This window comes from Astatotilapia calliptera, chromosome 19 (assembly GCF_964374335.1).
Source record: "Astatotilapia calliptera chromosome 19, fAstCal68.1, whole genome shotgun sequence".
NCBI lineage: Eukaryota > Metazoa > Chordata > Actinopteri > Cichliformes > Cichlidae > Astatotilapia > Astatotilapia calliptera.
In genome coordinates, this window is record NC_137440.1 from 25,773,756 (window position 1) to 25,800,851 (window position 27,096).

Sequence of the window (27,096 nt, forward strand, 5' to 3'; positions counted from 1 at the left end):
GGTGTTGCAATGCCTAAATCACAGCGTAAACCCTCTTTTCTTCCCTTCTATTGTATTTGTGTTAAAAAAGAGCACTGATTCATAAAACATGTAGAGAAAGCATGTAAGTTGTTTCGTTACTACACACAGCAGTAACGACTAAATATAAATAAAATAACGAATAAAAATGGGCCAAGTCACAGATGATTGTCAGCTGGTTTTGTTTTTACAGGGTCGTGCAGTCTTTTCACCATTGCTTTGTGCAAAATGCTATTAGCTTCGATTTTAATGTCAATATAATAGAACAATAAATCAAACAACTGTTTATACTGTGTGTGTGTGTCTCCTCCCCAGCATGAACTCTTTTGGTTAAGTCAGACAACTACAGCTCATTCAGAACTCTGCTGCTCGAGTCCTCACTAAGACCAAAAAAGTGGACCACATCAGTCCAGCTCTGAGGTCTTTACACTGGCTGCCTGTCCGTCAGAGGATAGACTTTAAAGTTCTGATGCTGATCTATAAAGCTCTGAATGGTTTAGGACCAAAATACATCAGTGACCTCCTGACCCAGTATGAACCTTCCAGATCCCTCAGGTCATCTGGATCTGGTCTTTTATCAGTTCCCAGAGTCAGAACCAGACACGGAGAAGCTGCATTCAGCTTTTATGCTCCTTATATCTGGAACAAACTCCCAGAAAACCTCAGATCAGCTGAAACACTCAATTTATTTAAAATCCAGGTTGAAGACTCACCTGTTTTCAGCTGCATTTGAATAAAACACCAAATCCACACTTTTAAGCTTAAATTTCCAAACTTATATTTTAACTACTGATTTTATCTACTGTTTTTTATTTATTTATTTTTTATCAATTTTAAATCATGCTTTTTATTTGTTTTTTGTTTTTTAATGTCTCTTTAAAGCACTTTGAATCACCTTGTTGTTGAATTGTGCTATACAAATAAACTTGCCTTGCCTTGCTTGCCTTAAACTACTCCACGTACCAGTGCCAGTAGATGAGCTGCTTTGGAACATCTTATCTCTTCAATTTAATGTTGTGTTTAGCAGAGTGGCTCCACTGAGAGGCAATATTGGCTGGTTGGTCCATTATTTTGGTCCAGGTCAAAAAAATCTGAATACAACTATTGGGTGAATTGCCATGACATTTTGTACACATTCATTGTCCCTGGACAATAAATTTGATTTGTGCTATCACAGGATTTTCCTTCACTGACATTTTTTTTGGTTTATAGAGAAATGTCTCCACAAATTTTGGACATATAGGCATAACATTTACTGTTGTTCTTCCTTGCAGGATGAATTCTAATGTCTTTGGTGGTTTATTAACTCTCTACAAGAAGCCTACTTTTAATTTGCTCAGCGGACTTATGACCAATCATCTTGTCCAATCATCTTTGTAGTGCTAATCAACATGCAAATATGCTAAAACTAAGATTATGTTATCATGTGCTTGTCAAAATATAAGACTTACAATCCTGTAAAAGACTGTAAACTGTATATAAAGAGTTAATATTCACCTTGCAGTCTCAAATCAACCAAGTGTTCTCCTCGACCGCAAAAAATGTGAACATCCAAAATGATTACTTTTGCTTCACATTAGGGCTGCCACGATTAGTCGACTAGTCACGATTATGTCGACTATTAAAATCGTCGACGACTAATTTAATAGTCGACGCATCGTTTGAAGCTTTGTAAGATCACAAAGGACGCAGGAATGAGTAGTAGGATTTAAGAGTGTAATAACGGACAAACAGAAGATGGCAGCACTGCATGTACAAGGATGCCAGCTGCCGTTAAACCCCGAAGAAGAAGAAGCTGTGTCCCAGAATTCATAGCGCAGCCCAGCGCAGTTGTCAACAATGGCGGCAGCTAGTTAGTTTTAACTTTACTCTTATTATTCTTTCTGGGTCACAAAATAAACATTTAACATATTTTCAGGCGAGAATGTAGCTGTGTAAACCTCAAATATCTGCTCAGTTTATCAAGACACCACGTATTTTCAAAAGCGCTCCTACGTTTTCGGAGACGTCTGTTACCCACTAGCTCGATAGCTAGGCGGGGGCAAGGCTAACTAGAGCCGTGAGAATCGTTTTCAAACCCACCGCCGTCTTTCGCTAGTCAGGTTAAACATATATATAAGTCACTTAGATAACTTAAAAATGTTATTGTTTGGCTTTCTTTAGTATTTTATTTGTTCCTGAGTAAATCGGTTTGGCTGAGATTAAAGTTATAGTTTTTGCACAGCTAAAACTGTCAAGCAGACAGCTGATTATCAGAAGTGTGAGACGCTGGAGAATATACTCCGGTGTCCTGTTATATTTTAGAAAGCAAGGAGTTTATTAAACTTCACCGAAACAATCTGCAAATTTCATTAAAAATGAATAAACTACCATCTTGTCTTTATTTTTAGTTAGCACAAACACTTCAAGCTGTAAGCTAATGATAGTTATATAAGACCAGATGCTGCTGGTGCAATAAGCTGTACGCTGTACCTCCAATGGATGATGATCTGATTAGTCGACTAATCGCAAAAATAATCGGTGACTAGTCGACTATCAAAATAATCGTTTGTGGCAGCCCTACTTCACATATCAAATACTTTTCAAGATATGTTTTTGAAAAATGGACCAGTGACCCACTTTCAGGTCTTTTTCTTTTTTCTTTTTTTTAAATCTGGCAATATTTCAATACTGTATCTCAGAAACTATCAAAGATAAAAGTTTGAAAGTTAAACTGATCTTTTTTACCATCAAAATGATTCAGTGTCTGTAATTTGGGACGCATTCATTAAGTATTGGCTGGTTAAAAAATATAAATAATAGTCCAATGCTCCTGAAAATTTTGAGCGCATATTAACCAAAACGGCAAACTGCCAAAGACAACTAGTGATGATTTTTGGATAGCATGTAGGTGAACTGCTGTAAAACTGTAAAATAAAGCATGTAGAATCCTTTTAACCTAAAACTCTTAGTTGCAAAAGTTTAGCTTTCATGCTGAATAGAGCTAATTTGACAACACTACAAAAACATAAATAACAGGAGATTTCTGGAAAAAAATCTGGATTTTTCAGATGGAAATGAAGCAGTCATCTTGTTAAAAAAAATTTCATTTTCAAGGCCTACCCTACCTACCTACAATTTGAAGCCAGGAAGAGTCTGATAATTTATGTAAAAATAAACTAAGAGGCACAAAAATACATTTATTTAATAAATTATCTTCTCAGGTATGACTAGAATAATTAAAATAACACTCGGTAGCTTCGGCAATCTCACAAGAATTCCAAGAATTCCCTGACATTTGTGAGTCTTTATACTGAGACTAAGATTATTATTCCTAACTTTGTTGTAATGGTTACTATAGTTACTATTCTCTTACCGATAAATGAAAAAACTACAGCGAAAAAGAAGCTTAAAATACGCCGGAGAAATCGACCGCACTGAACAGGTCGATCACAACAGTCGATGCTATGTGCAGTTACAGCTGCAGGGACGCGCGTATCAGGTTATGATGTAGGTGTTTGCGTGCCTACACCATAGTTTTAATCACCTATTACATTTCGAGAGGAAGCTTGTAGATGAGCTGCCATTTTTTTCCTCCCCTTGTTTTCCGTGGTTTGTGAGTTGATGTGTAAAATTATAACTTTTCTTTTGAGTAAGTTAGTCAGCTGAAGGGTTTTTGTTTTAAGTCGCAGCTGGGTTTTTTTTTGTAATGTTGGCCTTAGCTCTCCCTGAAGCTAATTTATTCTTCCTTTTTCAATATCCTGGCAATAAACTATTTCAAACTGACCCAAACAGTCTCCTGGTTTTCCCCATCTAGTACTGTGTTATTCTCTTTACCCCTACACCAACCTGCAGACGTAACAAACATATTGACCCTACAAGAATAGCTTCTGGATCCAAGCCTTGGCTGAGGTTTTTGAACACGCTGCAGTGCCTTGTCCCTGTTGTGGATGGTATTATCTCAAACACTCGTTTGGTTGCGCTTGTATTTGTTGCTTCTCTCTTTTTTAAAAAAAAGAAAACATAAAATCAAACTGCAAATGTTTCACAAAGGTATTGTAGTTTCTGCCAGGCTTGTAAAACTGCCAGAAATTCAAATTCTACTTCACTACCCATCATTTCCTGGAAGTTTTCTATGAATATTACTTAACCTGAATTTCTGCAGAAATCTACAGTCCTCTGTACAGTTGAAAATCGTTGCTTAAATGCAAGGCATAAACAGTTGTTGATTTTTTAATTGGCCATATGCCAACTGGGACCTTTATTGAAATTAATTTCACCTCCACGCTAAAGCTTCTAGGAACCATTGCCAGATCTGTGTGTTTACTAACTCTCCAAACCCCCCCAAATATTTGCTGCATCATTTAAATTATAGCATTTTCATCTTCCTCTATATAGCTTTACTGCTAACATCTAACTCTGTTGAACCTTGTAATCCTCTTGGTCACAGATGCCTTGATGCTGCGCTTGAGTGCAACACCTGGAAAAACAGCTACACTGATCACTCTGTTGGAGTTGAAATCACGTGCACCAATTTTTACTCTTGGTATCTGCCTGCTTTTGGGATCTGAGTGTTAGAACCCAGAAACAGCAATTAGCTTAGACTTAACCAGTAAATTGTCATTATGAGTTGTGTTAGGGAGCCTAAAGCACTGCTGTGCATAAGTGAAACCTCACAGATCTTCAGCGAAACAGCAGCGATGTTTATCCTGTTCAGATTATTTCACTGCTTATCATTAGAGACCAGGTCCTGTGACAAGGTGATTAGCAACACAGGGGCACCACAGGGGACTGTCCTCTCCCCCTTCCTCTTCACCCTCTACACCACAGACTTCAGCCACTGCACAGAGACCTGCCATCTTCAGAAGTTTTCTGATGACTCTGCGGTGGTTGGATGCATCAGCAGGGATGATGAGACAGAGTACCGGGCTGTGGTCGACTCCTTTGTCACGTGGTGTGAGCAGAATCATCTGCAGCTCAACGTGGCAAAGACCAAGGAACTGATCGTGGACTTCAGGAAGACCAGGAAACACTTGACCCCTGTTTCAATCCAGGGGGTCAGTGTTGACATTGTGGAGGACTATAAATACCTTGGAGTACACATTGACAATAAACTGGACTGGGCTAAAAACACCACAGCACTTTACAGGAAGGGCCAGAGTCGTCTCTATTTTTTGAGGCGACTGAGGTCCTTCAACATCTGCCAGAAAATGCTGAGGATTTTCTATGAGTCTGTGGTGGCCAGTGCGATCCTCTATGCTGTTGCATGCTGGGGGAGCAGGCTGAGGGTCGCAGATGCCAACAGACTTAATAAACTGATCCGTAAGGCCAGCAATGTTGTGGGGATGGAGCTGGACTCCCTCAAGGTGGTGTCGGAGAGGCGGATGCTGTCCAAGATAAAGACAATGTTGTATAACACCTCCCACCCACTCCATGACATGTTGGTCAGTCACAGGAGCTCGTTCAGTGAGAGACTGAGATTACCGAAAAGCACCACTGAACGACACAGGAAATCATTCCTGCCTGTGGCCATCTCCCTGTACAACGCATCCACTTAACACACTGTTTGCTGCTACAACTACACATGTTTCTTTTCCAAATATTTATTTATAAGTGACTTATGTATGTATGTATGTATATATATGTATATATTGTACTATTCTTAGTTAGCGTATTGTCTGTCTTGTCTTAATGTTGGTTTAAAATGGAGCACTGTAACAAAAAATAATTTCCCCCAGGGATCAATAAAGTATTCTGATTCTGATTCTGATACTTGTTTATGGTGAACCCTGCCTCTAGCCCAATGCTAGCGTGAATGAGTTTCAGCGGCCCATTGTGGGTTTCTATAAAATAAAGTTAATTAATTCAATGTACTAGGCATGTCAAACTCATTTTAGTTTGTGGTCCACGTTGGGCCCACTTTGAGCTCATGTGGGCCAGACCAGTGAAACTGCTCTTTCTGCCAGTGTAGAGAAATTAAATACATATTTAATCCCCGAGGCTATAACATTTATTAAAACACAATAAAAAGTCTTAGATTTCTAATCTTTTTCACATTTTATTTTCCATTTAATTTCATTTGGAGTCTTTCTAGGGCCAATTCTGGCCCCCGAGCCTCATGTTTGACACCCCTGGATTGGACAGATGACAGCAGAGACTGACAGGCAACCACAAAAATATCACGTTGGTGCAGCTGTTTTCTATGCTTACGTACTGATAGTATGCTTTCATTACAGATCATAACTTTGGCTTTAGTTGTTAATAGCAGTTAAACACTTAAAAGACAAGGTGAAGTGTTGCTCAAACAAACACACAAACCTCGACCCACACCCACCCACACACACACACACACACACACACACAAACTGCTCTCAGGTTATTACAGGGTGTCATTATTTAATTCTTGCTCATTAAATGCTCCAGACAATGACAAAGCGCCTCAGTCTCTGACAGCCTCTTTGTTAACCCTCTCCCTCTTATCTCTTTCCGCCTCCTATTCTCGCCCCTCTCTGCTCCGCTTTGTGTCTATTGTATGACACTCAAGGACGATTTGACGGCATCCCCAGCCACCACTTAAACATCCCTATTCATCTCCAAGTAAAACCTGCGCGGGAGAGAAATACCAACTCAAACTGTCGAGAGAACAATTTGCGAAAGCCTTGGAATGTCAGATACCTCTCGCCACTTACTGGTAATATAAAACTCACGCTGATGGAGACAACGCTGATGGCATTGGCGGCGGAGACAGTGGTGATATAAGATGTCATAACCCTGTGTCCTTGCGCCGAGTGTTTCAGAAGCATCAATCTGTTTGACCTTTATCCGGGACTCAAGCCTGTCTACACTCAAATTTTTCCTCTCTATTTCTTTCACTCTCTCCTGGCCTGCCCTGACAATGATTGTTACAAAGAGTGCTGGGAGTCTACATGTGTGCCCGTGCGAGCGAGGGCGAGAAAGATCGAGGAAGATGGAGAGACAGAGAGAGGCTGCCCCTGAGTGCATTCGCGTAAGAACTGGGGGCCACCTGAGAGCAACCGAGCACAGAATAGCGAAGATGAGAGAAAATGAAGAGACAAAAGCACTTCCCTGGTGTAATTATGCTTTCATTTCATGGCCAAGTATCCGCATGATGTGCCCTGCATGCAGAGACACTCATTAGGGTTATGGCACATCAGGAATATAACTGGCATCTGCCTGTTGAGAGCAAGAAAAAGTAGATGCACTGTCAGGGTGCGACTTCGAAAGCAGCGCCAGTAAAAGATGCAGGGGTTACAACTGTGCAGTGCGGCACAACGGCGAGCACATAAAGAGCACGCTCTCACATTTGCATGCATACAAACAAGTTTTTTCTTTTTTTTTTTGAGCAAACATAGCTGGTATTATTCTGCTAATAATGACGGTTCTAGTGGTTGTTTTGATGACTTTTAGGGCAAGTTTTTTCCCCTCGTTTTTCATTTTGGGGAGTAAATATCAAATTTTTGGATGAGCACAGTCTCTCCTGTGATGCTCATGAAAGGAAAACACCAGAGCAAACAACAAACCCTCTCAAAGCATTACTACAAATACAAACAAAGCTCAGAGCGAATCCACAGAACTTACCCTGCATCAGAGTAGAATTCCCCCTGCGTCCCCTCTGCTAGTAAAGCAGTCGGTTCCTGATGCTTGGATCAATGTTGCAACAAATAACTCTAATATGTCTGACTGTGAGCGCTGTCATGCCCTACCTTATGCACCGCTGAAGAAGAATGGGATGTTAATGTGGTTAAATATGCGCTCTCATTACTGCTGGCAGGGACTCACTTCATTAACAGCCCCCTGCTAATGTGCCACTTTACTTTTTTTGTACTTTTTGTGTGCGTTCGCCAGTCTGTGTGTGTCACTGGCTTGTGATACGTGAAGAGAGAGATAGAAAAGTTGTGTGATGGAAAAGTGCACGTCTGCGCTCCAAACACACTGTACAGGTGTTTGAATGCAGGCATGACGGAGGATGAAACAGACATCTGTGTGCCTGCGGTTCTGCAGTATTAACTAAATAAGCAAACTCCAAAGCTGTCAGATATTGATCAGTCCGCAATTTGTTCTGTCTTATGTAGTCCTCATCCACATATCCTCCTTTGTGAGTCATTGGGATGTAATAAGGGAAATCAATGAAAAAAAATAATGGCTTCCATGTAGATTCACCTCAACAGAATCAGGAGTAGCCTACTGATATTTAGTATATTCTTATAGCACTTTAGCACCAAAAGCATTACAATTCACCCAAGCACATTTATTGTCAAAGTGCTTTCTATCTAACATTCATGCATCCCAGAGCATCTCCGGGTTAAGACTGGAATAAACCGCCAAACCTTCCAAGGAAGCAATGAGATCCTGAAACACATAAAACCCTCTTCTTGTCATATTTTAACACACGGTGTGTATCATCTTTGGGTCATTTTCAGAGACACAGTGATACCCCTTTAGGGTTGTTTTACTTCTCGATAAACAACCAAGAACAAAGGAGCTCAAGTCCTGTACAAGGCCATGTTTTCTGCCCTTATTTTCCTTTAGTTTTTGACTTTAAATTTGAGAGTTAATGATGTAGCTATGGTTAGAGGAAAGATAACGGGTTAAAATAGATTTGTTTGCAAAGTTAACGGTATGTTATCAAGGTTATCTTGCATTTCCTTTGTTGCCATGCTTGGGCGTCCATGGTTACCACAATTACATGTCATAATGAAAACATCTCACAACTGCTGATTTAGAGTTTTTGTGTGACTGCTAAGTTTACCTAACAAGCAGGAGATCCTTGGTTCAGTCCTGTGAGGAGACACGAGGTCTTGGGGGGGATCAGGTGTAAAAAGCTTTCTGTTGTGAATAAAGGGCTTTTATACTGTATGACCATGATGAAATGAGACTAGGTTTGATTTTACAGAACAGTCATGGCCAAAGGATTTTATACACTTTGCTGCTTCAATTTTTATTCAGATTGCTTTTTTTTGATGTTTTTTTCTGCCTCTATGATACAATGAAAAGAAATTGTAAGCGTTTCATTAGTTTCAAAAACTTTTATTGGCAAATAAATCAAATTTACTCAAAGAGTCAGCCTTTACAGTGTTGACCCTTCTTCTTTATAACTCCGGCAGTTCTCTGTGACATGCTGGATATCGGTTTCTGGGCCAAATTCTGATTGATGGTGATCCATTTCTGCCTTATCAGTACTCAAAGCTGATCATAGTTTGTGGGCGCCCCTCTTTTTAAAGATTGACCTCTGATTCTTGATTGGATTAAGATCCGGGGAGTTTGACGATCTCCAAGAAAGTTAGTTATCAGTTTTGCCTTATGACACGGTGCTCACCCTGGAAAATGCACGGATTGTCACCGCTATTGGCCCTGAATGGTTGTTTTTTATACCAGTCTTTGTACACGGCAGGGTTCTGGGGCAGAACTGTGAGTAAGGCATGGGTGTGTAGCAGCCCTACATACGAATAGTTTCAGAATGCTTTGCTGTTGGCACAACAGAGGATTCTTGTGATGCTCGTCACTTTTGGCCACATGAGTGCATTCATTTTTGTTTCCCTTACTTTGCCTGCATTCCACTGACCTACACATTGATTTAGGTTAATGCAGACTAACCCCTAAATACAACTCATGATTACAAAGATATTATCTTAGCCTCGACCTTATTCCAAGCATCAAACCAAACTTTAGTGCTAAATGTGAGAATTTAGTTCTTTTAGTCTCCAAAGGATAGCTAGGTTCCCACATTTTGACTATTTAAAGAGATTTATGTCCCCACAACATGACTAATACGAGCTCACACTCTCAGGCACACACTCAGAAACACATGCACACATACCTCTCTCACCAGTGTCTGGGATTCTGGCAGTTAATGGGGCGGCAAATGAGATTGTTACTGATGTGTGGTAGCGAGTTGAGCGAAGGTGTGGAGGTGATGGAGGGAGACAGGAGGAAGACAAAGAAGAGCCGAGGGGAGGCAAATGGCGTGAAGATGTTGTGATGCAAATTAGAAACTTTTGCATGTTTCAAATGTAGGTTGGGGTCCTGAAAATAGACTTCTGGGTAACTTTCATATTCCTGTAAAACAGGTGTGAAGCTAAAATAACACAGAGAGCAGCGACTTTAACTTAGAGACTCAAGTTTGCAGGTAAACTCGGATTATATTTTTTAATGATTCTGTGATATAATGATAAACAGTTGTAAGCATTTTAAAGTTTCAAAGGCTTTTGTTGGAAAATAAATGCATGCAGAGAGGCAGTATTTACAGTGTTGACCCTTCACGGGCGACCGTGGCTCAGGGGGTTGGGAATCGCATCTGTAACCGGAAGGTCGCCGGTTCGATCCCTGGGCTCTCTGTCCTGGTCGTTGTGTCCCTGGGCAAGACACTTTACCCTACTTGCCTACTGGTGTTGGCCAGAGGGGCCGATGGCGCGATATGGCAGCCTCGCTTCTGTCAGTCTGCCCCAGGGCAGCTGTGGCTACAACTGTAGCTTGCTTCCACCAGTGTATGAATGTGAGAGTGAATGAATAGTGGCATTGTAAAGCGCTTTGGGTGCCTTGAAAAGCGCTATATAAATCCAATCCATTATTATTATTATTCTTCATAACTTCTGCAGCCAAATCCTGATTGATTGCAATCCATTTCTGTCTTATTGGTGCTCAAAGCTGATCACTGAGCTCAGCTTCAGCTTGGAGTTTTGCTCGTCCACTCGCTCAGTTGATCATAAATTCTTGATTGGATAAAGATCTGGGGAGTTTGCTGGCAATGGATCTAAAATGTTAATGTGATGGTCTCTCAGTCAGTTAGTTATCACTTTTGCCCTGTGACATGCTGCTCCATCAAGCTGGAAAATGCATAGATTATCATCACTAGTGTGCCTGGATCTCTGAAAGAAGTCTTTGAAAACATTTTTTAAAACCATTTTACACATAAAAGACATTTTTTAAGCACTTTAAAGGGAAAGTGAGCTCTAGTAGACTGTGTTTCTCCTGTTGTAGCGCTGCAGTCAGTCACTGTATGTCTGTGACTGCACAGATACCTCTTGCATGCATAAATAAATACAGGATGCATTGTTTCTCCACTTGAAATGAAACCCGAAAAAAGGCTGATTTAGTTTTATGACGATTCTGTATTCCCTCCCTGCTTTTTCCCATCACTCAGATGTATATTGTGACCCACGTCTTATGCCAGGGTGACTCATCTTAATTGCTGATTGCCTCTTCTCCTCCATTTGTCTCTTCCCTCTTGTTGCTGATCCTCAGTTACTGTAACACTGGCCACCGAAATAACGTTCCCCCCGAGAGGCTGGGTTAGGGGTTACAAGAGAGACATGGCTGTGTGCAAAAACGTCTCCCTTGGGGGCCTCTATTTTCCTGCAGGTGGTGAATGAAGGGGAAGAGCTATCCATTTATATCACTTAATCCACAGGACACACTATTAGAGTGCTAGACAGGAGGAAAACTCACACGTCGTTGCCTACCACACACACCCACACTGTGCTTAAGTGTACTGTTTCACGTGTATGTGCATTAATGCCTTCTAAATATGCATTTTTGTGTTATTAGTGAAGTCATAGATTTGAATATCAATCACACCGATTTTTTATTTTGGAATTGTATTGACACAATAACTGTGTCCAAATTCACGATGCAGTTGTCAGAATCCATTAATCTTAGTCTTTCTTGTGTCAACGTTTGTCTTTTCATTGCTTTTTGTATGCACGGTTTAATGTTCACACTCATGTTAGTGAGTGTAATAGCATACATTACTGTGCAGCTGATTGTGTACTTTCTATTGACTGTGTAATATGACGTGGCACACGGGCATTTCGTTTTTCTTTGTCATGACAGCAGCAACGCCTCCCACTCAGTCCTGAATGTATGGCTGACTGTGCTGGTTGTGTTTTTTTTGTCATCGCTTCTCTCAGTAATCTGCGGGACTGCACATAACAAATGTCTTCAATCTGTTGTCTAATCATGGCTCAAACCAAGGGAACAATAACACGCCGACATCATACAGCAGATTACGGTGAATCTGCTCTGCTCTCGCAGGGCTTTGCCGAGCTGTTCCGCCGCACTTGGGGGAGGAAAGGAGTCGGAATTTAATAGAATATTCTCAGGTATCACTAATCTGGTTAGTTTCTCTGACAATTCCTCTTCCCTCCAAGTTAAGGAAATGCAAATTGTGCCACTCTAACTTTGAGAAAGTAAAGCTTCATATTTTACAAATAGCAATCATAATAAGATGCAATTCAAGCAATGCAATTTAGGATGAAAAACAGCTATAAAGACGAGTCTCTGAATAATTTCTCCCACTGCTTTTGTCATTATTCCCAGAAAGATGACAGTGTTCGTTTGACGTTCCATTTACAACGGGCTCCTACTGTGGCTGAAAATACAGTTCATTTACATTTAGTTATCAAACTCAAACATGCACAAAATGAATGAGATCCATTCACGCGTAATACATTTAATATTAAAAACGACCGGCACCATATTTTATCTGTATGACCACGCCTTTGGCTTATAACAACCTTTCCAATCTCAGCCCTGCAGAGTCCAGATGTCACTCAGCTGCAGCACTATTACGAAAAATATCAAACAGGGAGTAGAATCAATTGGATGTGGTGTAATGATGTAATCAATATGCATCATGTTCTGTGTTTCTCATATGGCATTTAATCATACTAATGGCTGTTCTTTAAAGTGGTAAGTGAAGCATGATGACACATCTCAAATGCTACACTTGTCCTCTCGCTCTGGTTTAGCTTCAGCTGAACAAATTGACTGCATGCAGTGAGCGAGGCAGCGCCGTGACCTTTTCCCCAAACAGTTCTACAGTACAGCCCGCCTAGAGTTTGATATCTACTGTGTACAACTGAAAAAGATACTGGTTGAACTGACAGCCGACTCCTCTGTTTCTCCTGCAAATAAATCTGTACGTCCTCCGTCCTGCCCCCCCCCCCCCCCCCCCAACCGTACCTTTCTGAATCCACTTGTAGTAGACCCCCAACCAATAAAACGTGATCTTCATAAGTCTTGAGGGGAGAGGTGGGCTAAGTTTGGGGAAATTGCTGCATGGAAAAGGCAATATATGGAATTAGAGATAAGAGAGAGCCGAGGGAACTAGCTGAGGATATTGCCTGCTTAAGGCTCTGATTTACACTCTGGATACGGGGACCGGAGAGGAAAGGGAAGCCCTGAGCCAACTGTTGGCTACAGACATGAGTATATATGGTTAGTAATTAAAATTTCCCACACTGTAATGATGTATTGGTAAAATTAAATTTTGTGTTAGAAGATTGTGTTAGAAATATTACTGAAAAATGAAATGACAGCTCATTCAAGCGCGAGATTGCCACCAACCAGACACACCTTAGAGGTATAATTTCTCCATCTGCCAGCTTTTACTGTTCCTCCAACACTTACATCCTCCTGCGCATCTCACTTCAGCCATCCTGTCCCCCAGAATCCACAAATATTTGATCTGACATCCTACAAACATGCAGTGACGACCAAATGAGGGACAAAATGGGTTTTGTACTCCGTGGCGAGATTCGGCGCCACCTGATTTTAAGACAGGGTTGGTGAGGTGTCATGTTCACTTCTTCAGTGCTCAACCTGTTTCTCTCAATTTATCCCTCAGCAGTATATTGGATAATAAATGGCATGACATTCAATCAGCATATTTCTGCATCCCCGCGGTATGTGCTTTTGTGTGTGTGTGTGTGTGTGTGTGTGTGTGTGTGTGTGTGTGTGTGTGTGTGTGTGTGTGTGTGTGTGTGTGTGTGTGCGCGCTCTCTGTGTGCATACAGTATATTGTAAACTTGATTGATGGATGGATGATGACGGAGGTGTCACGCAAGGACTGCTGTGCATTTTTTTATTTGTCTGCCTGGAAAATGATGCATGCCTCAGATTCGTCCCTACTTAACCCACACACAGATCTATACTTGCACATGATGTGTATACCCACTAAGGAACACGAACACTGTTTTAGCGCAGTCGCATCGTGCATATTGTGTGTTTTTGCCCAGTAGCAGACAGGATAGACCCATGATGAGGGAGATGTATCGATCACCGAGCAACAGGCAATGTCACTGAAACATACCTAATAGATACTACAAATAAAACACCCATTCCAAAGTTGGAACGCTGTGTAAAATGTAAATATAAACAGAATGCAACGATTTAGTAGCTCCGCAGTGTTTCCACATTTGCCTAACAAGTGAAAAATTGCTGGTTTGATCCCGGGAAATAACTCACATCCCTTTGGGGTTGCATCAGAAAAGGATATCCAGCGTACAAACTGCCAAATCTAACATGCAGAGCTACCCGTTGCGGCAACACCTTGTGAGTAAGGAAGCAGCCGAAAGCAGCTTCTTTTTAATGATTTGCAAATATCATAAAACCATATTTTATATATAGTAGAACACGGAAGACAGAGAAAATGTTCAAACTGAGACATTTTAAAATTTTATGTGGCAACTCAAAAATGTTGGGACATTGGCAACAAACAGATTAAAAAGTATGCGGTAATAAAAAAGAAACAGCTGGAAGAATATTGTGCAACTAATTAGATTAAATGGCAACAGGTTGACATCTTAGAGGGGCAGAATTTCTCAGGAATAAATAAGGACAGAGGTTCACCAGTCTGCAACAAACTGCATCTACAATTTGTTGCACAATTTCAGAATAATGGTCATTAACATAAAATTATGAAGACTTGAATAGTTCATCTACAGGACACAATATGGGACAAGGCTGAAAATCAGTATTTGACCCCTGTGAACTTTAATTCCTCAGGCAGCACTGCATTAAAAACAGGCTTGATTCTGTCATGGAAATCCCTGCAGGGGCTCAGGAAGACATATGTGAACGTGATCCTGAAACACTGCTGTCTTCTCCGGACCAAAGCTCATTTAAAATGTCCTGATGCAAAGTGGGAAACTGTTCTGTGGTCAGACAAATTCAAATTTGAAATATGTTTTCAAAACATGGACATCGAGAGGAAAAGAACCATCTGCCTTGTTATCAGTGTGTACCTAAAAGGCCTGCATCTCTGATAGTACAAGGGTACATTAACGCCTATTGAGTTGGCACCTTGTGCACTTAAAAAAGTTCCATCAGCGATGAAAGTGTTATACAGGTTTGGGAGCAACATATGCTCCCAAACAGGTGAGATCATTTTCAGGGAAGTCCTTGCATATTTCAGCAAGACAATGCTAAACCACATATATGCACATATCGCTATTACAACAGCATGGCTTCATAGTAGAAGTCCAGGCGCTGAACTGGCCTGTCTGTAGCTCAGACCTTTCCATCACTGAAAGCATTTGGTGCATTATCACACAAAAAATATGACAAAGAAGTCCATGCATCCAGGATCCTACATCAAGCAAGAATAGGACAACATTCCTCTCCCAAAAGTCCAGCAGCCTGTCTATTAAGTTCCCAGATTTATATTAGATAAAATAAAAAAAAAATTGATGTGGTTTATTGTGATTAAATATGAGTTTATGAGGTTTGCAAATCATTGCATTCTCTTTTTATTTGCATTTTCAACCCATTTTGAAATTTGGGAGATGGAATTAACTTGACATTTTTAAGGATGTCAGGCTCTTAAATCATTGCAAATGACTTTAGGGTCTTATAGTTGGCAGCTTAATGTTCTTTGAGATGCATTGTTTGTGTAATTTTTATAGCCAGAGTCAAGCTCCTCTTACTCAAATGGGAAATGAACAGTATCCAATTAAAGTGCAAGGGACAATTAGTAGTAAGAGAAAACCAAGAGAAAGTAGTCATATGTATGTATAAAATATCATCCTATGGGATTTTTGTTGAATGTTACCGAGCAGTTTCTGCAGTAATTTTGTAATTTGTACAAATCATCTGCGATCCATTTTTACCATCTACATCAGAAGCCTCAGCAATTTCTAAGAAAACTGCTCTTCATGTGTAAAAAGAAAGAAGGATGGAGAGAAACAAAGAGCCTTTCTGTTTTCAAGCCCTAACTGGCAAGTAAACACAGGAGCCAATCACACTCCTGCTCGCTGCAGTCACATCACTGAGAAGCAATCTGGATCATCTCCACTCAGTCAGGGTGCGTGTGTGTTAAAGCACCCTGCTCAGGGAACTGTTTAGCTGTACGCGTTGTGGATCTCTGAAAACACATCAGCATCCCAGACACCTAATTTCAGCGATCTCCCTCTGCCCCCTCTCTTTTTTTCCCTTCTTCTCTACCTCACTCTGCCAGTCGCCATCTCTCTCCGTCTTTCCCCTGGTCTCCCTTGAGCACACACACACAACACCCATACTCATTACAGTCATTCTCATTGTCCAGGAAGTGGAAGCGATAGCTTTTTCCTAGTTATTTCCATCACCCCTCGGCTTTGCCAGCTCTTAGCCTCCCCTAAGATAATACCCATTTATCCCACAGGGTGTTTACGCAAGCGATTCAGGTTAAGTGACTTTCTGAGAGCAATGACAGACAGCAGCTTTCCTTTATTCAAGGAAAATTGGATTCATCAGCCACTGCTTAATGGTTGCATTCAAGCTTTTGACTACACTCCATCTGACACATTAGTAGGTGTCTGTGGCGTATTTATCCGTGTTTTTGCTCACATGTATGCCTGTATAAATGTCCAAGCCTCATGATCTCAATAAGGGATAGAAAAATATGCTGTTGGTTTTTGCTATCAGCGGTTCAACAACCATAAAGCCCAAAGCTTTTCCATCCCTGAGCCTTATAAAAATCACTCTCCAGCTTCCCCGCCATAAACTACAGCAATAAACAGCCTCACATTCACTATGCTAATTTGCAGGCTTTTTGCATCTTTCTGCCTATTTGCATGAAGTGTGTTTCTAATGTGTTTTACCGGGAAACACGGGGAACAGTAGCTGATCCCAAGGTCATTTCGAAATGTTATTTCGATTCAGCAGCTCTACAGTAGCATGAGCACACACACACAAAAAACAAAACAACAACAAAAAAACCTTTCACTGATTTTCTCCTTGATTCATTGTTTTTTTATTCCCTTTGTTTTATATCTTCCTTTCTCTCTCTCTCCCTGTTTTGTTTGCGTTCAGGACAAATCTACTATATCTGCCTTGGCACTTGTTCAATTACATGTGAAATGCCCCATTACTTCTTTAGAATGACCTGTGGTCACCACAGAAGAGCAGGTTAAGTGCACTTTTAACACAGACCAACATTTGTCTGTTGCACATAAGGCTATAATAGAACAGAATAAGAGAAGGTTAAAAGCAATTCCGAATTCCTTTTTGTGCCATTTGAACCCTTTGTTTTAGTTTATTACACCCATTTCAGCTACTTATTCTAGCACAAAATGACTGTTTATCATGGAGGATGTTTTCCACTTGTACAACAATGATCTACTCCCTATTCAAACAAGCAGGATGCACATGTTTACACTTTGTGCTGAAAGGATTATTTTGCAAAATGGTTTACTTGTACCAACAAGGACTGCCACACTCTGAGGAACATGTTCTTATAATGGATAAAAACACGAAAAAATATATTTTTTAAAATCAGCAAATGTAGATCATTTAGGCCTAGAAAGCAGAAACTGGGCCCTTTAACTGATTGTAGAAGAAGAAGATGGATGAATGGATAATAATTTATAAGATTTAAATGCTAAATTCATCACTTTAAAGTACGTGACAAAATAAGATCATTTTAAAATGAGATAAATACAACTTTAGATGAACAACACGTGACATATTACACTGTGTCATTATTTATTCAACAAAAACTCATTCAAATTTCAGAAGCACCGTATGGAAAAACTGAGTACACCTTTATTGCTTCCACGGGAATTAGGAGTGTAAGTAGCAGCTGGGTGCTGCTCTTGATTGTCCTTGATTAATTAATCATCAGCAATCGTGAGTGTCTCTGTAAAAGCAGAAGTTTTGTCTGTTTGCTGGTCTGGAGTATTCAGCTATGTGTTAACGAAATGGAACAAGAGCAAAGATATCTGCAATGATTTTAAAGAAGCAACTGTTGTTGTCCATCAACGGATATACAGCCATTTCTAAGCAATTTGAACTCCATCATTCTAAAATGAGAAACATTATTCACAAGTGGAAAATAGCCAAGATAGTTTATGTCCCAGTGAATTCACCCCAAAGTCAGACTGTGCAATGCTCTGAGAAACTGCAGAAAACCCAAGAGCCACATCTCTGATCTCAGAAGGTTGCCAAATGTTAAAGGTCATCACAGTATAATTAGATAAACCACTGCAGGGGTCTTTTGGAAGGATTACTAGCATGGCTCAGGTTTGCAAAGTTGCATCTGAACAAACCACACGACTTCTGAAACAATGTGTTTTGGACAGATGAGACCAAAGTGGGCGTCTCTGACCATAATGCAAAGTGGCACCAGACACAACCTATCAGCATAAAAGCCTCTAGTAAACACCTATACTAACGTCGGAGTACACTGGTGAAGGGGTGATGATTAGGGCTTGTTTTGCAGCTACAGGACTTGGGCAGTCACTGAGTCAACCATCAACTCCTCTGTATACCAAAGTATTATAGAGTAAAATGTGAGAGCATATGTTGACCCATACAACAAACACAGCAGCATCTCTACAACAGATTCGCTGAAAAAGAAAAGAATGAAGGTGTTGCAGTGACCTAGTCAAAGTCCAGACCTCAACCTGATTGAAATGTTGTGGCAGGACCTTCAGAGAGCTGTGCACGAACGAAGGCCCGGAAACCTCAACAAACTGAAGCAATGCTGTAAAGAGAAAAAGGCCAAAATTCTTCCACAATGAAGTGAGAGAGAGAATCTGTATCTGTATTGAAGTACAAATGCAGACAAAGAGACATTCAGTTCAAGCAAACAAAAGTAACTTTAATAAAATTTTCTGTGAATAAAAGCTGGCAAACAAAAGGTGTCTGGGAGTTTTCTTTGTTCCCGACAAAGAACCATCCAAAAAGAAAAAGGGGAAGGATGAAAAACACGTGGACACACAAGAAAGGTAAACAGCAAGTTTGATAAAGGACGGAGGAAGAAACACAACACTTTCAAAGAACAGGTGGAAGGATGTTGGACAGAGCAGACAAAGGCACCACTCTTTTTCAAATGTGAATAAGGTGTTTAGTAATAATTGAGCTCCATGTTCCATGTATCTACTTTAGTTAATATTTTTCTTAGTGTGAAATGTTAACAGATATGCTTGTACACTAACTTGAAGAAAAACATAAAATTTAAGTGAAAATAAGAGAAAAATGTATCTATATAAGAAAAAAATCATATTACATCTTGAGTCATGCCTTTGTTTTACTGGCCCACCTTTCTAATGGATAGCAAGCTATTTCATTCCAGTTTGTTTCACTGGTATAAGGGCTCTCTCATTGTAATTAATATCTGTGGAACAACAAACCGTCACGAGTGCGTGCCTTGTCTCTGATTTATGAAGCATTTAAAAGGTTGCAGGGGGGAAAAAAGACAAAAGGTTCCCAACTAAATAAAGCAGGCCTGAGCCAAGCTCTCACAGCCAATGTCAGAGAGAGAAAGGAGAGGTGAGGGACTGAGAGAAAATTCATGATTAACTTTCATTTCCTATGCCTTATTATTCCTTGCCCAAATGAAATTTCAGAGGAGGAGATAAATCTTCCGGCAGTGCCCGCTTTTTGTGCACCTAATGTCCAGGAATAGCTTCTGCTCGCCATTCCTCAGCTTATCACTTTAAATTCACAGCAAACTAGCTGTCTAGTTTGGCCTGGCAAACTATGAAAGTCTGCATCACGCTAGTTTGTGTGTGTGAGTGTGTGTTACTGTGAGGAAGACGAAATGATATCAGTCTGACCACCTCTGTTCTGATATTTATAGACATCTATATAAAAGGGTAAATTAGAAAATATCAAAGGATGATGCTAAACAATAACCAAAGGTAATGCTAACACATAGTAACTGCAAAAGCTGTTATATTGCAACAATTTTGTTACGCTTTACGAGCGTCATTGTGTGTCTGTCATGAACATGCAAATTCCAATAATTTTTATGCAGGAGCGTCAATAAAAGTGAACCCATGAAGCACACAAGCTTAATCACACTTTTCTTGGCTGATTTCTGAACGGATGCATGAATAAGTAAGTATCGATGTCATGACTCAACTGTCCCTCCTGCTCATTATTCTATTTTAGTGGAAAAGCCAACTGCCTATTGATGTCTCTAACTGTCGTCTCGCCTGCTTTTTAGAGCAAAATGGGTAACAAGCGCTTTCCTGTTTCTCACTTATTCCAACCAGAGAGTTAGATGGCTGAAGAGAAGATTTGCAAGGTAAACAGACTCAAAATATGATATGTGAGACTGCAAAGTTTTTACTATCTAAGTTTAACTTTAATTCACTGAAAGCTGGAAAATGTGTTGTTTGACCTCCTGGACAAACAACAGAAGCACACTTGCATCTTTTGAGGACTGACTGTGTCTCGCTCATGTCTCGCTTCCTTCTGTCTGTTTGGTCCTCTGCACATGCTCATTATAATCCCTCTTCCTGGCTCGGTTCACTTTCACCCACCAAACTCATTGACTTCTACTGTGAGACGACATCGAGCATACATCAACAGCTCTTTTGGAACCTTTTTGATGTGTTAATAATTTAACAAGTATTACTTAGAATATTGGTGAGAGTTTACAGAGCTCTTTTACAACAGTGCTCTGTGGTTACAGCTTCTTTTTTAATAGCAGATGTCTTTCCTTTTCTCACTGGGTTTTCCTAGCAGCACAGCAGCCATGCAGAGATGTTTTCTTGCCTCTAAATTAGGGCTGCCACGATTTGTCGACTAGTCACGATTACGTCGACTATCAAAATCGTCGACGACTGATTTAATAGTCGATGCGTCGTTTGAAGCTTTGTAAGATCACAAAAGACGCAGGAATAAGTGGCAGGATTTAAGAGTGTAATAACGGACTGAAACAGAAGATGGCAGCATTGCATGTACAAGGATGTCAGCTACCGTTAAACCCCGAAGAAGAAGAAGAAGAAGAAGAAGCAGCTGTGTCCCAGAATTCATAGCGCGGCCCAGCGCAGTTTCCAACAATGGCGGCAGCTAGTTAGTTTTAATGTTACTCTTATTATTCTTTCTGGGTCACAAAATAAACATTTAACATATTTTCAGGCGAGAATGTAACTGTGTAAACCTCAAATATCTGCTCAGTTTATCAGGACACCACATATTTTCAAAAGCGCTCCAACGTTTTCGGAGACATCTGTTACCCACTAGCTCGTTAGCGAGCCGGGGGCTAGGCTCACTAGCGCCATGAGAACACCGGACTCCCCGCAAATCGTTTTCAAACCCACCGCCGTCTTTCGCTATTCAGGTTAAATATATATGAGTTACTTAGATAACTTAAAATGTTATTGTTTGGCTTTTTTTTTTGTATTTTATTTGTTCCTGAGTAAATCAGTTTGTCTGAGATTAAAGTTATAGTTTTTACACAGCTGAATAAACGTCAAGCAGACAGCTGATTATCAGAAGTGTGAGATGCTCCAGAATATACTCCAGTGTCCTGTTATATTTTAGATAGCAAGGAGTTTATTAAACTTCACCGAAACAATCTGCAAATTTCATTAAAATTTAATAAACTATCTTGTCTTTATTTTTAGTTAGCACAGACCTTAAACACTTAAAGCTGTAAGCTAATGATAGTTATATAAGAGCAGATGCTGCTGGTGCAATAAGCTGTAGTTTTACGTCCAATGGATGATGATCTGATTAGTCGACTAATCGCAAAAATAATCGGTGACTAGTCGACTATCAAAATAATCGTTTGTGGCAGCCCTACTCTAAATCCATCCACAGCCTTAACAAGAAGCTTTTGTCCTGAGTTACAGCAGGATTCAGGGACAGTTGAGCTTGTACGGGTGCATTGTGGGTCATTAGCTTGTGTTTGGCACACCTTGTAGCGGTTGGTTCAAGCTGGAATGAACCAACCACTCAGGTATCCTCAGGGTATCTTCAAGGCAAAATTAAGCTTATGATAATCAATAGTTAAATTGTGTAGTCATCTTGAGGTAAATTGGAAAAAAATCACAACACACATTATCAGGTCCCAGCAAGTCCTTCAGCGAAAATATATTGGTTGTTTTGTTTCTACTTTATGATATTAACCCTTTAAGTATAACTGAAACGAAGTGTAATATAGTGCAACAATGTCCAGCTGCCCTAAAGAAGGACAGATTTTCAGCCAGATGTAAAAACATGTATGGGAGGAAGTTTTGCTCACTATTTGCTTGTCTTTGAGTCTGTTTTTTACAGCCTTGCATTTAAGGTAAGTTTGATCGCAGGGCGATCGTGGCTCAAGAATTGGCAGTTCGGCTTGTAATCGGAAGGTTGCCGATTCGAGCCCTGGTTCCGACAGTCGCGGTTGGGCAAGACACTTCACCCATTGCCTACTGGTGGTGGTCAGAAGGCCCGGTGGCGCCAGTGTCCGGCAGCCTCGCCTTTGTCAGTGCGCCCCAGGGCAGCTGTGGCTACAATGTAGCTTGCCATCACCGATAGATAGATAGATAGATAGATAGATAGATAGATAGATAGATAGATAGATAGATAGATAGATAGATAGATAGATAGATAGATAGATAGATAGATAGATAGATAGATAGATAGATAGATAGATAGAAGTTTTAAATAGTGAAGTATGATAAGGTAATATTTGATATTTGTCTAAACTAGTACATAACTTGTGCTTTGTGCTGTTCATCATCAACATTAACTCATATAAATTTATATTATATACTGGAAAATAATCTGATTTTACACAGGTAAAGCCAGTTTTGGTTGTACCTCCTTACTCCTAGTCTGCTAGACTGGTAAGTTTCATCCTGTGTTAAGATCACTGCACATTAAATATTGAAATATTCTCACATTTGACATTGCTTAACTTTATAATTCAACAGTAGGTTTAAGTGACAGGTTTTCCATTGTGCATAGAGGATAAACAATGAAAGAAAGCGGATGTTTTTTCTTTTCTTTTTCCATATCAGCCTTTAACTTTAACCTACATTTGCCGGTGGGATAACCTCTCAGAGAGTTTGCTCTCGCCTTGAAGAAAGAACAGCAACCACTTTTCCACATTGCTTTAAAATAAATTTGCAGATTTTCAGCAAAAACCTTAACAAAAGTTCCCGATCACATTGTCAAACTTCTAAGCAATGACTGAGACTACTAAAGCTAAATTATTTGTTTTGTCTTCTGAAGGAGGATATACTACAATCAGGCTGCAGTCAAGTGATTTAACATTTGAACATTTAAATCAATATAATATAACACAATTCAATTTGACTGAATCTCAGCAGGATGCTGATTACTTCTCTATATCTAGGCTTACCATAAACTCACATTTGATTAGGGCTCTGTCGTAAAGACTGTGAAAAATATAATTAAGACACACTGCAGAATGAAACGGGAAAAGTCATCATGAGCCTTGGGAAATTTTGTGATCCAGTTTATGGTTTGGAAGTGCCCGAGATTTGCTTGCCCAGCGCCTGCTTTGTCAGGACAGTCATATTTCCCATCGTTCATTGATATTCATGATGCCTGAGACTGAGCCATTTGTTCACTTTCTGTGCCAACTACGGTCCACCCACCAGTTATGAAAATTTATGGGCATGTTTGGAGACCGTGGAGACTCATTACAATATCAAGGAGAAACAGCGGACCAAGTATATGTCGTCTCCGAGCACCTTTGAATTATCTATCTTGCCTCATCCTCCAGCCTCGCCTGCACATACGGTGCACTATTTGTGTGCTTGCTCATACTGTACCGCTGCAGTGGGAGGATGGCTCACACCAACAGGCACTTCTGTCAAATATGTGGAAATACATTCAGCTTGGCATTATCTCTCTGTAATTATAGGTATGGAGGAGATCTGTACACTATCGGTGCTGCAGGTGGTAATTAATCTCATACATAAATGGAAGTGATTGACAGACAACAATGGACATGTGAGATAAATATAGTAGCTCTACCTCAATTACTCTTACTTTCTATCAGGTGGCTACGTCTAATGAGTGAGCATAATGATTGACTGCTTGTGTTTGTTAATTACCTCCTATTTTCAGTGTACTATAAATAATATATGCATTTTACAATAACAAAATACATCAGTACATCAGATTTTGGTTTTCAGATTAACCTGATTTACCAGATTAAGATTGGTGGTTCAGGCTCTCAGTCCATAGGGGCTGGACCCTGGCGTGCTGCAGCACATAACTGGAGGGATGTTTTATTTCTTTCCCTGTGTGCATATATAATTTGCGTGTGGGTGTATGTGTTTTGCATATGGCCCCCTGTCATACTGTGGGCAGCAGAAACAGGGTCCCTGTGGCTCGCTGTATGTACTGTGTTTGCGTGAGTGTATGTTTGTGTCCTTATGCCGCGACTGCTAATTCTGCCTGCAGTTATGTCTTTGCAAATCCCCCCATATTCGCAGACATTTGCAGCTCTCTTCTGTTTGACTTTCTTTGTCTTGGCTGCCAGTTCAGTCAAACAGGTATACACGAGCAGCGTATCCGCTGACACAAAAACAAGCGAACAAAAACAGAAAATGTCTCTGTGCACGCAGCGTCGGCAGATGCTTTTATGAGTGTGTTGGCAGTATCTGTGTGGGTGTGTAATTGCCATCAGACTTGGATCAAACAAATTCATAGATTTTGGGAAGACTGAACTTGTTGATGGTGTGTGCTGCCTGCAGCAGGCTCATCTCAGCAAGGATTTGAAACGCTGCTTAAATCTGGGAGAGAGGATGGGCAGGGCGCAGAGAAGGCCTTTAAGGGATGTATCACGTTCTCAGGCCATTAGCCTTCTGGGGTTTTTGTCTGCTGCTTCTTGGTTTCTGTTGGTGGCACGGTCAATAGTTAATTAAAGGCTGACACAAGAGAGGAGCCTTCATACTCCTGGAGTGTGGAACGGTTCTGATTTACTTCACTTTCTCTTTTTTTACTTTTAATTTTATGGTAATTTCTGGTTTCATACAACTTATTAAAACTAGTTTCTGCTCACCGATAATAATAATAATAACACTGCAGGGACTTAGCTACTCAGTTTACATCCAAAGCTGATGATTCATGTTTTACATCATTTGTAAAATTTCATTGACTTTGCCCTAATAGTTTAGCCTTCATGTCTGAAGGCAAATGGTAAGTCATGATGGAGGATGGGTGTGCATTCTGCATGTTTGACTGTTATTCGGGAGACTGGAATTAATGCCACAAACTTATAATTAAAGAAAAAAAAAACTGATTAAAATTACCAGGAAAAAACATCGTACTGTCAGTACGAGAGCTGACTCTTTGTAACCACCTTACCTTGTAGCTTATGTATTTCTGAGAGTTACTTTCTCATGTTTTGCACACATTTACCGATCAAGAAGCACACTCTTCTACATAAATTTAGACTTTAGAGTTAATTTAACTAAAGAAAAGTAAAATCCACATCCTTTTCCTGTTACTACTGGAGTCCCCCAGGGATCTGTACTGAGCCCTCTTTTATTTCTCATCTATGTACTTCCTCTTGGTCATATCTTCAATAAATGCAATATCAGTTTTCATTATTATGCTGATGGCACCCATCTCTACCTGTGTATCAAGCCTACCTGTGCTCTACCACCCACTGCCCTCTTTGTTTGCCTCCAAGAAATCAAATTGTGGTTCTCATGTAACCTTCTCAAATTAAACAGTGATCAAACCAAGGTCGTCCTCATTGGCACCTTGTATTAATGTAACAGTTGACAACTGTTCAATTTCTCCTTCCCCTCAGGTCAAGAGTCTAGGTGTCATCTTTGACAGCGTGCACTCTTTTCAAGAGCATATCAGTAACATCACTGGGTCCTCATACTTCCATCTTCATAACATTAATCACCTCTGTCCATCTTACATTGATTACACATTGATTGATTACTTTAACTCTCTTCTTTTTGGTCTTGCTCTCAAGTCCATACATAAACTTCAACAGGTCCAGAACTTTGGTGCTTGCATCACGAGATCTCTTTCCATTATTCACATTACGCCTGTCCTTCAGCAGCTCCATTGGCTTCCAGTTAACTATTGTGATGATTTCAAACTTCTGCTCCTCACCTTTATGGGAACCCATAACCTCATTCTGCAGCACCTCTCCAAAATGCCATTAATACTCACAGTTTTTTTTCTCCTTCTTCTCTTCATTTCACCTACCTACATCTACTATGTGGTCTAGCCTTCAGTTGTTCTGCTTCTCCCCCCTGGAATTCCCTCCCACCAGATATTTCCAGCATTAACTCGCTCAATTTTAAAATCCTGTCTCACAATGCACTTCTTTAAACTGGCTTATTCACTCTGATTGTCTTCTTCATGTAGCACGAATCTTCTGTTTGCAGTGATTTTAAATATTTTACATCAGTTTTTTTAATTTGACAGATATTTTTGTCTGTTCTTACTATTCATCACCAACATAATTATCCAGAAACAGACAATCTTGAGTTTACAGGGGAGTGCAGAATTATTAGGCAAGTTGTATTTTTGAGGAATAATTTTATTATTGAACAACAACCATGTTCTCAATGAACCCAAAAAACTCATTAATATCAAAGCTGAATGTTTTTGGAAGTAGTTTTTAGTTTGTTTTTATTTTTAGCTATTTTAGGGGGATATCTGTGTGTGCAGGTGACTATTACTGTGCATAATTATTAGGCAACTTAACAAAAAACAAATATATACCCATTTCAATTATTTATTTTTACCAGTGAAACCAATATAACATCTCCACATTCACAAATATACATTTCTGACATTCAAAAACAAAACAAAAACAAATCAGCGACCAATATAGCCACCTTTCTTTGCAAGGACACTCAAAAGCCTGCCATCCATGGATTCTGTCAGTGTTTTGATCTGTTCACCATCAACATTGCGTGCAGCAGCAACCACAGCCTCCCAGACACTGTTCAGAGAGGTGTACTGTTTTCCCTCCTTGTAAATCTCACATTTGATGATGGACCACAGGTTCTCAATGGGGTTGAGCTCAGGTGAACAAGGAGGCCATGTCATTAGTTTTTCTTCTTTTATACCCTTTCTTGCCAGCCACGCTGTGGA